This window comes from Tachypleus tridentatus, chromosome 2 (genome assembly GCF_004210375.1).
Source record: "Tachypleus tridentatus isolate NWPU-2018 chromosome 2, ASM421037v1, whole genome shotgun sequence".
In the NCBI taxonomy this organism is placed as follows: Eukaryota; Metazoa; Arthropoda; class Merostomata; order Xiphosura; family Limulidae; genus Tachypleus; species Tachypleus tridentatus.
Genome location: NC_134826.1, coordinates 48,767,502 through 48,780,915, shown reverse-complemented (window position 1 = coordinate 48,780,915; position 13,414 = coordinate 48,767,502). Strand labels below are relative to the sequence as shown.

Here is a 13,414-nt window from a genome sequence, read left to right as displayed (position 1 = left end):
GTAATTTTGACGTAAGAGAAGCTGATTGGATGATTCAGAGGTCAATGAAAGTGTTATCGGAGAGAAAAGTTTCTTAAAAAATGTTTAACTGCTTCTCACCACGAACTGGAAAAAAAATGGCGCTTGTATGTTGTTTTATAAAATTTAACTTGTTAATACGATTTATTTTGTTTATTTGTATTTAAACACAAATCTACACAATGGACTCTGCCCAATACAGGTATCGAAATCCGGTTTCTAGAGTTGTAGTTCGAAGACATACCACTCTGCCACTAGGAACTCTGTTAATAAAACCACATTGTAAAAGCAGTAGTACAGATGCGAAAAAACAACAACATATAACAGAGGATAGACAAACTGTTGGACAAAGAGGTACCAGACATGCATAACAGATGAAAGTATATTGTTATCGAGAATGAAATATGTCTACAAAAATGTAAAATTTACTCATCCTGCCAGTTATGCTTCTCAAAAACGGCACGAAGTGCATCACAAGGGTTCATCCAATGGATTTATGATGGTCACATATTGTAGCTCGCGTATTAAGTTGAACATCAGGAAAAAGTCTTAAAAATGTTGTGTATTACTAAAGAAACCGCAACAGCGAAACGCTGGTTGAAAATAAAATTATTTTATAATTATGTGGAATATAAAAGTATTTTGCTTTTTTAATTATTATTTTTTTATCAGAAAGTGAACTTTCCATATTAGGCTAAACTGTTGTCACTACTCTTCAGTGAGGAAATATAATTTTTATATGAGCCACGTGCCAATGAGACACGGCTTCATTACGTCTCGCCTACAACCATTTGTCCAAGTCAATATGCCAGTTGCAATGCAAAACACAAGTGCAAACGTTAATTTATGCTATACCATATTCATAAACATCTCCCATGTACTTCTGTACATCTGCGTAAGCGAAACGGATCTTCGAACTGGGACAACATGACATCAGAAGTATAAATAACACTGTAGAGCAAAAGCCGAGAGTCAGACCACGACAATAAACTCCAACACCAGACTATTTGGTCTGGGTATCATAGGTCATGAACACATCTTTAGTTAAAGGTAATTTTAACCATATTATTTTTAAAATCTACAAAAATTGGAAAAAAGACTGGGGTAGAGAAAATACTACTTCAGAAAGTTCGCTCATAACTTTAATAAATACAGTCCTGCGAATTTAAACTTCATAAAAGTTGTTTAGGTTTTAATAACGAATTTTCCATAATTTAGCTACGCAGGTTTCGAAAATATTATTTTTTTTTTCTATCACGAAAAAATGTTTAAAAAATTGGAAATAAAAAAAAATTGTTACTTAAATCAAATTATTAATTCGTTTACCACAATGCAAATGTTTTTATTATTGTTTATTGCGTTTGGATTCTAACACGATCGTTAAGGCTCTCACGTCGCGATTGGTCTATAGAAATCTATATCCAGTGGTTATCAACATTTGAAGCACAGCAAAATGTGATTCGATTTCAGTGAAAACGATTGGCTTATGTAAAGTGCATGACGTTTTGTGAAAGTTTTGTATGCGATGGAAAGAAATGGACATCGTTGTCGGATTCAGTGTACAGGTGCTACTGTAGAATATGTAAAATATTCTAAACAATAAAACCATCGCAGGCTGTGTTATTTAAAAGCCTATATATATTGAACAATGCGCAAAAAAACAACAACTAAGTTTCCAAATATTTAACATAAAATTCAATGGGCCACCCGTACCTTAATATACAATACTTATTACTGTCACACCCCAAGAAAACCAGTGTAATCCAATTAATCGACTCATTTGATTTTTTTTGTTATAATTAGTTTGAAAGATTCTCAAAACTGATTATTTAACCGTTAAATTCCTCCACTCAAAGGCTTAACTACAAATTTTTGCTGTTTATAGCAGTGACGCATAATCTACTTTTCATATTAATTGTTGTTACAATACATATTACTTATCAGTAGCGATATTTTCCACGGTACATTTTAAAATTGTTTTTAACCCTGTACTTTCAGATAAAATTTTGTGATTCTCTAGTCAATACCTGTGCGAGGCCCGGCATGGCCAGGTGGTTAGGACGCTCGACTCATAATCTGAGGGTCGCGGGTTCGAATCCCCTTCACACTAAACATACTCGCTCTTTCAGCCGTGGGGCATTATAATGTTACGGTCAATCCCTCTATTCGTTGATAAAAGAGTAGCCCAAGAGTTGATGGTGAGTGGTGATGACTAGCTGCATCCCTCTAGTCTTACACTGCTAAATTAGGGACGGCTAGCGCAGATAGCCCTTGTGTAGCTTTGCGCGAAATTCAGAACAAGTTCCACGGTATAGGGCAATGTCTCACCAGGTTTGGTAATAACAACATAAAGGGGTAACGTTTCACCCAAATATTTTTATATGGTCTAAAAAGTAATAAAAATACATGAAAAAGTAAAGACATCTTGAAAATTTGTTGGTTTTTAAGTGAGAACTAAATTACGTTAACAAAAGTGTTTGTTTCCAAGCTAAAATCTAACTAGTTAGATAGGTAACTTGGTACTATGGAGAAAGTACACATCACAAAATTTCGGCACTTTGTTGCATAAAATTGGTATCTCGTTAGTAAGAAATGGTTCTATTTCAATAAAACAATTGTCAAACACATTTTTCAGTCGAATACAAGTCTAAAAATTTTGAAAGCATGATTGGAAAATACAAAATACAAAAAAATTGTCTGAACACAAACAAAAATACAATTCAATTCCTATGAAGAAAAACATAAGAGCAAAGGCTCAAAATTGAAACATTGTTAAAAAAAAAAAACTTCTAGAATATTTATAAAAATTAGAGAAATGTTGGTGGTCGACTTTATTTGATTACTACATGCAAGTTCTAAAGTTATAATTTTAAACAAATGCACCTTATCTTTATTACAGTAACACCAAATTTTTGCAAAATTCTATTTTTGAGCAGGAATGCAACATCAAAAGTTAGCTTGTTTTACAGCGAGAGTGAGTAAACATGGATGCGAGACATTTTCCTGGATCCAAGTTCCACACCACGAATCTGTATAACAAATTGATAGGTATTATTTACTATCCCAGTAAAACCGTGCAAAACAAAAACAAAACAATGGTTTCTCCAATGGCCATTGTAAATATATTCTCTGATAATAAAAAAATGAACTCGTTTAGTAATAAAAACAGAACTGTTTATTTGTAACGTAATCCTCAAACTAGAATACTTCGCAAAGTGAGCTTTCCTGAAAGCTGAAATGAAACAGAATATACGCTGCTGTTCGCATGATATTTTCACGAACTGCTTGACCAATAAACATCAGAGCTGCTTCTCAACTCGGTTCCCACAATTCCCTTAAGGCCACAGAAAAGACATGCAAATTTTAGGTTTCAAATTTCAAGATTAATAGTTCAGTTTTCAAATACATATTAATTTCTGCAATACGCTATTTTCTATCATGAAGAGATGATAAAATATTCTTATTTATCACCAAGTGCGTATTTCGTGTTTCTATTGTTCAAAATATCACTTTTTTTTCTCTTGGCTACAGTATGTAACTACTGTTTATATGTATCTTTTACTACTTTGCCTTCACGTTTACAACAATATAACAGCTTTTTCTCTCTGTTATATTTTAATAAACTCAAACGTCCACAAGTAGGAATAATACCAATATTATTACACAACAAAAGGTATTGACGTCATCATATAACGTCTTGGCAACAAAATCCTGCTCCGCGCCAGCGTAACGAACGGCCTTGTGTGCTCTATATGACGGTCACGTGGTTCCTACACCTGTGGCATATCGTGCACTTAATGTTAAAGGACAACTACAAGGTCTCCAAGATGAATGAATTTATTTCAAAACACTGATTAAGAGTGCAAGAAAAAAATGTATTAACCACGCTCGATAAACAATTCTTTATGCGTTTCAATCTACCTTTTTTTTTTTTTTTTAACAAGATGTTAGAAATTTCCTTGTTTTGACCTTGAAAGATGGTCGTACTGCACACTACACTGTAAACATTCATAAAAAACACTGCAACGTGTTTTCTTCTCTCTAAACTAGCTGAATGTTTTGGTAGATTTTTTTTCACTTAGCTAACTGCCACAACAAATTTAATGCAGTTATACCCCGATTACTAGCAGCCATATACACATTAAGCCTATTCTGCAAAAAAAAAAAAAAAAAGCGTCTGCATAAAAAATAAATACATTAACCTGTCACAAATGCTGATTTAGGAGGTACTGCAACTACATTCTGCGAGTTAAACTTTTTTCTTTGCATGAAATTTAGCTAGTAAGCTTCGTTTACCACAGATGACGACACATGTATTCAAATCAATTTCACTTCTTGAACATGGGTTCTTTCAGTAGTGAATAAAGCGTACAAATAGGTCTAAATAAATAATACATATAACATGTAAAAACGAAATAATCTGTTTCAATCATCTTTCATTACCCAACATTAAACCTAACAAACACAAACCAATTTCGATATTTGTAAGTTAGGAAGCTTTTTGTTTCAATTTTAGTTCTATCGTGATTAATTTTCAGCATCAACTTAGCTGAAAATACTTCTCTGTAAACACAAAACATCACAAGAATTAAAATTAATATTATTTTACAAATATTTAAATTACTTTATTTATTACTTTTATCGTCAACCATACTTTTAATTACAGTAATTCTTAGCAAAGGTTAAGAATGTACGTAAAAATGTATTTCTGGGTGTGAGTTATAACCACAGACACCTTATACACATTGCGTATCGTGATGTCTGTTTCTTGTTTCAAAAGCTGCGCACGCAGACAAAGCTCAACACTTTTGACATCAAGGGAGAACAGACATGGATAATGTTGATGCCAAATGCTATTTCCCATTTCGTAAGCAGGATATTCTAAACTATATTGTTAGGAATTAACCACACTCCTGATGACGAGAAACCCACTTGAAATTAAAATGTTTCTCAGAACGGCTGGTGTGGATATTAACACTTATTGATAAGTAGAGAACAACGTTTCGACTTTCCTTGGCCATCTTCAGGTTAACAAAGAGAGTTTGCAACTGACCGTTGCCGGGCACATGTCTTAGGGATGTACCTGTTTATATTCATGTCCCAAAGACGTGCTCGGCAATGGTCAGTTGCAAACTCTCTCTTTGTTAACCTGAAGACCCAGGAAGATCGAAATGTTTTTTTTTTTTTTATCAATAAAAGTGTTAATACACATACCACCGTTCTGAGATATAATTAATCACACTATCTTTCACAATTCAAAATGTGACGTAACTTAAATAATAAAAATGTAAACCTACCATATGTTCTTGTTGAGCATGACTGAAACACTAACAATTACTTTTCTCGGAGGGTGGATTAAATAGCCCATTGCAAAGACTGTTAATCCCTGCTCTGTGATATATTACAGAGTGTAGAAACTGTTAATCTCCTGCTCTGTGATATACTACAGACTGTAGAAACTGTTAATCTCCTGTTCTGTGATATACTACAGACTGTAGAAACTCTTAATCTCCTGTTCTGTGATATACTAGACTATAGAAACTGTTAATCTCCTGTTCTGTGATATACTACAGACTGTAGAAACTGTTAATCTCCTGTTCTGTGATATACTACAGACTGTAGAAACTCTTAATCTCCTGTTCTGTGATATACTACAGACTGTAGAAACTGTTAATCTCCTGTTCTGTGATATACTACAGACTATAGAAACTCTTAATCTCCTGTTCTGTGATATACTACCGACTGTAGAAACTGTTAATCTCCTGTTCTGTGATATACTACAGACTATAGAAACTCTTAATCTCCTGTTCTGTGATATACTACAGACTATAGAAACTCTTAATCTCCTGTTCTGTGATATACTACAGACTGTAGAAACTGTTAATCTCCTGTTCTGTGATATACTACAGACTGTAGAAACTCTTAATCTCCTGTTCTGTGATATACTAGACTATAGAAACTGTTAATCTCCTGTTCTGTGATATACTACAGACTGTAGAAACTCTTAATCTCCTGTTCTGTGATATACTAGACTATAGAAACTGTTAATCTCCTGTTCTGTGATATACTATAGACTGTAGAAACCGTTAATCTCCTGTTCTGTGATATACTACAGACTGTAGAAACTCTTAATCTCCTGTTCTGTGATATACTACAGACTGTAGAAACTCTTAATCTCCTGTTCTGTGATATACTAGACTATAGAAACTGTTAATCTCCTGTTCTGTGATATACTACAGACTGTAGAAACTGTTAATCTCCTGTTCTGTGATACACTACAGACTGTAGAAACTGTTAATCTCCTGTTCTGTGATACACTACAGACTGTAGAAACTGTTAATCCCCTGTTCTCTAATATACTATAGATTATAGAAACTGTTAATCCCTTGTGCTCTACTTCCATGAAGCAACAGAAGATCTGTTCATTACATAAAGGCTGGAGGACCTGTCTTCAACAACAATCTGCTTCAGGGAAGTTCCAAATTCTTTATTCTACTTCCATCATCCAAGTTCAAGGACACTCCAGAGCTTTCATTCAATGTCTTTCTATTTCCCCAAAGCTGAAGTCTCTGTTGAGTAGAAATAGCTTTTGAACAAAATGAGAAACTTTCTTTTCAACACATGGTTTTGTTCAGTATTTAGTTAGTTCTGACAATCTGTGTATCCCTTACTTAATATTAAGTACTTTTTGTTCAGTATCTGCTTGCATAGTTAGGAGTTGTTTAACCAGTCCTACAACTTAACACATCTTACACTTGATACCACCTATTATGAAAGCGATCAATCTCATGATACACGTCTCCTCTGTTCATTATCCTAAACATTCCCAGGAAGACTGAATCACATGACCAGCACCTAAACGTTTCCAGGAAGACTGAATCACATGACCAGCACCTAAACGTTTCCAGGAAGACTGACTCACATGACCAGCACCTAAACGTTTCCAGGAAGACTGAATCATATGATCAGTACCTTAAAGGATCCCAGGGAAATTAGATCCTATGACCAGTACCCTAAACACATTTCTAGAATGTTACCTATCACAACTACAAGACTTGACTACCTTTTATATATATATATATATATATATAACTACATTTTTCAAATACAATTATACGAGTATGCCAATGGTTGGAAAAAGTGACGACGGAAACAATACGATTACTGTTAAACTTTTTTTTTTTTTTATAAATGTACAAAGTTTGACTAACTTCCGCTACTTTATCCTTATTCATATTAAAACAATGAAATTAATAACCTAACCCTTCCTTAAACCTTCATTTGAAAAACTACTGTCGAATTTGTTTTGCTAGAGATACAGAAGGAATTAAGACACCTTTATTTTTAAATTATCCACCCCTGTATTCCAGGAGTACCTCTTTACTGTTTATCTTACGTATCATTATCCTTTTGATTGTGAACCCTCTTCACCTCATCCAGAAAGCATGGGCACGTTGATGATATGGTTGTTCAAAACTTTAATCCTTTTTACTATTAATGTTGCTCGGTCGTATTAGAACGATTTCCTAAAGTAAAGAGTTACCAATATTTTGCACGTCCGGAAGGAATTATTGTTTAAATTATCTGTTTAGAATTCTTGGGATAATTTATTCTAGTATAAACTTCCCGTCCAATGGACGGGGAAACCACTTACAAGAGCTCCCAGTCATCATAATATTTCTCTTGTTCAACGTGCCCATCCGGGTTCAGTTGTCCTCCGGCAAAAGCAACTCTTACTGCATAGAAATTAAACAGGGAGAGAGAAATTATTAGGTCCGTGTCGTAACGTTGTTAGCGCGAAATACACTAGTTTTTTGTTGTTGTTTTTTATTTCGCGCAAAGCTACTCGAGGGTTATCTGCGCTAGCCGTCCCTAATTTAGCAGTGTAAGACTAGAGGGAAGGCAGCTAGTCATCACCACCCACTGCCAACTCTTGGGCTACTCTTTTACCAAGGAATAGTGAGATTGACTGATACATTATAACGCATCTACGGCTGAAAGGGCGAGCATGTTTGGTGTGACCAGAATTCAAACCCGCGACCCTCGGATTACGAATCGTACGCCTTAACACACTTGGCCATGCCGGACCAATACACTAGGTACTTTTTTGGTCGGTTTGTTTTTGGAGTTAAGCACGAAGCTGTGCAACGGGCTACCTATTCTCTGCCCACCGTGGTAATCGAAACCTGGTTTATAACGTTGTAAGCCCGCAGACATATAGCAATGTTACTGCAGGGGGAGGAGGGTACTGGGGAATATTCCTTTTACAAGCAAAAGTAAAATTTCAGGTTTAACAACCGATAAAACGTGTCCACAAATATATATATATTATAATGTTTGACTTTAGATTTCCTAAAATCCGAACGGAGACCTAAAAATGACCTAAGAGAGTGGGGCAAACCCGTAACTGTTGAAGAAAAGCTCCCCTCTTTTCATAGAAAAGACATAACATAACATAATATAATATAATATAATATAATATAATATAATATAATATAATATAATATAATATAATATAATAATGGCACAAACTTAATTTATGAATGAATGTCGTCGGTGTTTGGGTAATAAAAGTTCATACCCTGGAGGGTCAGGTTCTCTATGACCTCTTCCTCCTCCCCGTACTTATATTCTTGGCTGATTGATATTTGTAACTGTGAACTGAATATTATTTGGTCCTTTTCAGAGCAATGTCCATGTATTTTGGCTCGTATACAGTTATTATTTTATTCTATTAGCAGAATGTCAAGTTTGTTGGTGGCATTTTTTAAATACATAAATAAATAAACTATATATATATATATATATATATATATATTTATTATTATTTTTTATAATTTTTTTTCCTTTTATTTATTTTTATATTTGAAATATAAGTTAACTGGGGAGAGATATTTAGGACTAACTTCATCATGTATGAGGTACCTGTCTAGTTCGCATAGTAATTCGTTTTTCATCCAATTCTTATTAAAGTACATTATTGTAATATGTAGGTATCTATCTATCTGGTATGGTTGGTATGTTCGAGTATTTGTGAATGAATTGAGATGATATAGTTCTTGAAACTCTGTATGTAGTTGTGAGGAGTGTGTTTTGGATTGTTTGCAGTTTGGTTTTAATTATTTTATTGCTCACAGTTATCCATGCTAGAGCTGCATAGTCTATTACAGGTCTTATATATGTTTTATAGATTTTTAGTATGTTATCTGTAGATGCTCCACTGTTTTTACCAGTTAGACTCCTAGCATAGTTAGTTCTTCGCCAGACTTTATTTTTAATTTAGTTCACATGATTGATCCAAGTTAGTTTTGAATCATAGGTCAGACCTAAAAATTTTGCCGATGGGGCAATCTGGAGTAGAGTGCCATTCACATATAATTCTGGCTGTTGTTTTTTGTGTTTTGTCAATTTCGTAAAGACTACGAGTTGTGTTTTCTTTTAGCTTTGAATTGTTTTGCTTTTTGAATTTTGCGCAAAGCTACACGAGGGCTATCTACTCTAGCCGTCTCTAATTTATCAGTGTAAGACTACAAGAAAGCCAGCTAGTCATCACCACCCACCGCCAACTCTTGGGCTACTCTTTTACCAACGAATAGTAGGATTGCCCGTTACATCATAACGCCCCCACGGCGGAAAGGTCGAGCATATTTGGTTCGATTCGAACTCGCGACCTTAATTTCGCTTTATTTCCATAAAAAAATATCGCCAAACAGACTACACAAAAATTAGAATCGCACATCGGAATTATAAACCCAAGAAAGTCGCTGCATTTAAAGTCAATACAACGTGGGCTATCCAACGTACGCTATCTACACATAGCTGTCCTTAACTTGGAAGTGACAGACTAGTCTCAAGATGGAAGACAGGAAGTCAACAGAACAAAATTCTCATTCTTTGGTTACTCTTTGGAGACTGAATAGTGTAATTAAACGTCACTCTTATTGCGCACCCACGGCTACAAAGTGCGTGGAAGTGCACGTTGGCACAGAAACGGAACGCGAACTAATCTCATTTGTATTCTGAATTTATGGTGAAACTACTAACGTTACCTGTTGTTATCCCTAATTTTTAGCTATTGAACACGAGGAAAGCAGACCGTCGGAAGCACTTCACCACCCATTATCTAGGGTTTGACTGTTACTCTTCTAACATAAAACACTCTCATGATTGAGCACTAACTTTTTTTTTAACTCACAAGAAGCAGAATGAAGAAAACTTCCTTTATTACGTTTGGTTCTTAATGGTCGCGAAAAGTATAAACAGCATTCGTGGTACATTTACTGGTTTGGTTTGAATTTTGCGCTAATTTAGGGCTATCTGCACTAGCTGTCCCATTTTAGCAGTGTGAGACTAGAGGGAAGGCAGCTAGTCATCATCACTCACCACCAACTCTTGGGCTACTCTTTTACCATGATTAGTGGGATTGACAGCAACATTATAACACCGCCACGGATGAAAAGGGCGAGAATGTTTGGTGTGAAGGGAATTAGGACCCGCGACCCTCGGATTACGAGTCGAGTGCCTTAACCACCTAGCCATGCCAGACCAACAAAATTATGGAGGTTGAATTAAGTTTAAAACTACTCATTTTTTTTTTTTGTTTTTTTTTTTTTGAAAAATTCAGGTGTGATCACACACCACAGTAGATATTACTTGCAATAATGTTATAGTGGAGTCATAATATGGATTTGTAGTTTGAGCAAGCTGTCACCACTTGATGTCCAGTGTTGGTTGTTAACTTTTTGTGATAGTTATCTGCATATTTTATATTCTCAATCTTCAGTTATTTTGTATGTGGCTTTTTAATGCAAAGCAATGGGCGTACAAAAGCAGCCTTTTCTTATAAACACGTCTGAAACATCACTTTAAATAAAGCTTAATGTTTTTTAAAGTAATTATTTACTAACGCTGGAGACTTTGTGCCTAGGGTTTCGAGTATTAACGCATTCAACACGTGTCGAATACAAAAGCAATCGCTCAGAACAGCTTCGCATGCATTATTACGTATTTATAACCACGTAAATCAAGTGTAATTGAAAAATAATCAATTTTTAATAAGTCATGGGCATTCACGGAGTTCTGTACAGTATATCTGTTGGTTTTGATGCAAAATACCTATCTATAGGCTTGTGAAATAATAACATGAATAACAGTAATAATATGAACAAATTTTAATTTTTTTTCCCAACAATCGTTAAATCACTTATTTATTATCAATACTTGTACGATCTCAACTACTTAAAAAAAAGATTGTGTTATTTGAAGAATACATCTAATTTTGAAGATGGTTATTTTACCCAAAGTTTGTATTCGTTTTGAGCAACTTCCTATGCGACGTCTATTATGAACCACTATCGTGGCTTATGTTATACAAACGCCGACTAAAGTTTTTTTTGTTTGTTTGTTTACATCTATTGAAATGAAATGCACTTGCATTTTCAGGGCATACAAAAACTTAGTATTATTATAACAGATAAAAACATGGTTGTGTAAGAAATATACACAAGAAACCGGCATTTCAAGTGAGAAATAAAAATATAGTTTTACGTACATCGTGTGTGTTCTCGAATAAACAAATCAGATTTTGTTTGTTCTTAGCGCAATGTGGTTTTGATACTAAAATTTAGCAAATCATAGCTTTATTCATCTGAATTTTAAAGAAATATTACACAATAAATTTACATAAAAACGACGTGAAATGTTTAAATATTAAGATTTAATAAGATCAATCCTTAATTTTCGCATAATGTATCCGTTTTAAAACTGTTTAAGGTCAAGCGAAACTTCACAATTTAAAATTCTTATTATTAAAAATTAAATTCGTCATACATTAAATACGGCATGAAAAATAAATAAGTGGTCTGTTTATCTAGGTGCTTTTCAGGAACAAACTCCTTTCTCTACGTAGGTCACATTCACTTAGATATATAGTTTGTTGTTTTGAATTTCGCGCAAAACTATATTTAGCATTGTAAGACTAGAGGGGACCCGGCATAGCCAGGTGGTTAAGGCACTCGACTCTAATTTGAGGATCAGAGGTTCGAATCCCCGTTACACCAAACATGCTCGTCCTTTCAGCCCTGTGAGGAGTTATAATGTCACAGTCAATCCCACTATTCGTTGGCAAAAGAGTAGTCCAAGAGCTGGTGGTGGTTGGTGATGACTAGCTGCCTTCCCTCTAGTCTTACACTGCTAAATTAGGGGCAGCTAGCACAGATAGCCCTGCACAAAATTCAAATCAAACCAAGATTAGAAGGATGGCAGCTAGTCATCACCACCAACTGACAACTTCATGGACTACTCTTTTACCAACAAATAGCAGATTACAAGTCAAACACCCTATCCACCTGGCCATGTCTGGCCCAACAAAGAAATAAACACCATTCTTTATGATACTTTCGTTCAGATAGATGACATCAGACAGAAGAATAATCCTTATCTCACTGATATTTACATCTCCCCCTCTTCCCTATCTGTTTCATAACTACACAAGTTCACTGACTGACCAGTACAGAAACAATTGTCAACATAATTTAGTTGTTTCATGCAGGACAATCATTTTTAATTATTTTCCTTTGCTGCTTGTTTATACAATTCTCAAAATTTTACACCTTGCTAAAATATGAATCCCATGACATAAAATGCCAACATGCAACATGCCCATACGCAGAATGTTTTAGGGGAAGGGGTCTAATTCTTGATATCAAAGGCCAACACATATTGTACCAAGCACAATCAGCATACAAAGGATGCTAATGTTATGGGGGTCTGGGGGGTATGCCTCCCAAGAAAATTAATTAAAAAAAATAGTGATGTAAGATTAAATTTGGAAGAAATTTTTCACGAAATACAGCTTGAACAACTGCATGGCTGTATAGATAAAATTCATAAATATCCAATGAAAAGTCAACTAATCAACAGTCTGCTGTAACATCGCATGGGAAACTAGACTTAAATTAACACATGTATGTTTCACTAAAGTATATTTGCTAGTTCAGTAATATATATATACACACACATGTATGTTCTACTGGAATAGCATGTTAACATGTTCTTGTGTACAGTTTCAATGTTGACAGTAGCGTTATTTATTGATTATTTTTAAAGATAGAACACACGCACAATGTCTTTGATATGTGTATACGTCAGGTAATATTTTAACCTGCAGAGAGCAGATGTTAAACATATGCATGAACACAAACTTGGCAGCAGTGTTTTTTTGCATCACAAAAATAGGAGATTCAGTGACCCCACCCACCCTCGGCCCCTATGCATGTGCATATACAAAAGTGATATTAAAATATATATGTACATCTAGGTATCAACATTTCATGAAATTATTTCATTTTATAACAATCTCAGTTTCAAAAATTACATTATCATGATGAGCACATAA

The 13,414-nt window shown here is 34.6% G+C and overlaps 1 protein-coding gene across 3 annotated transcripts in view; it reads right to left on the bottom strand.

Moving 5' to 3' along the window:
* Positions 1-13,414, bottom strand: part of LOC143243155 (uncharacterized) — a 67,904-nt gene that overhangs the window by 51,453 nt on the left and 3,037 nt on the right. Inside the window, exon 2 of one of the 3 annotated variants that reach the window (XM_076486958.1) lies at positions 5,316-6,587. The exons of the other annotated variants lie outside the window; for them this stretch is intronic. The gene's annotated coding sequence lies outside the window, so the exon portion shown is untranslated. The remainder of the gene's footprint in view (positions 1-5,315; positions 6,588-13,414) is intronic. 3 annotated transcript variants of the gene reach the window in all.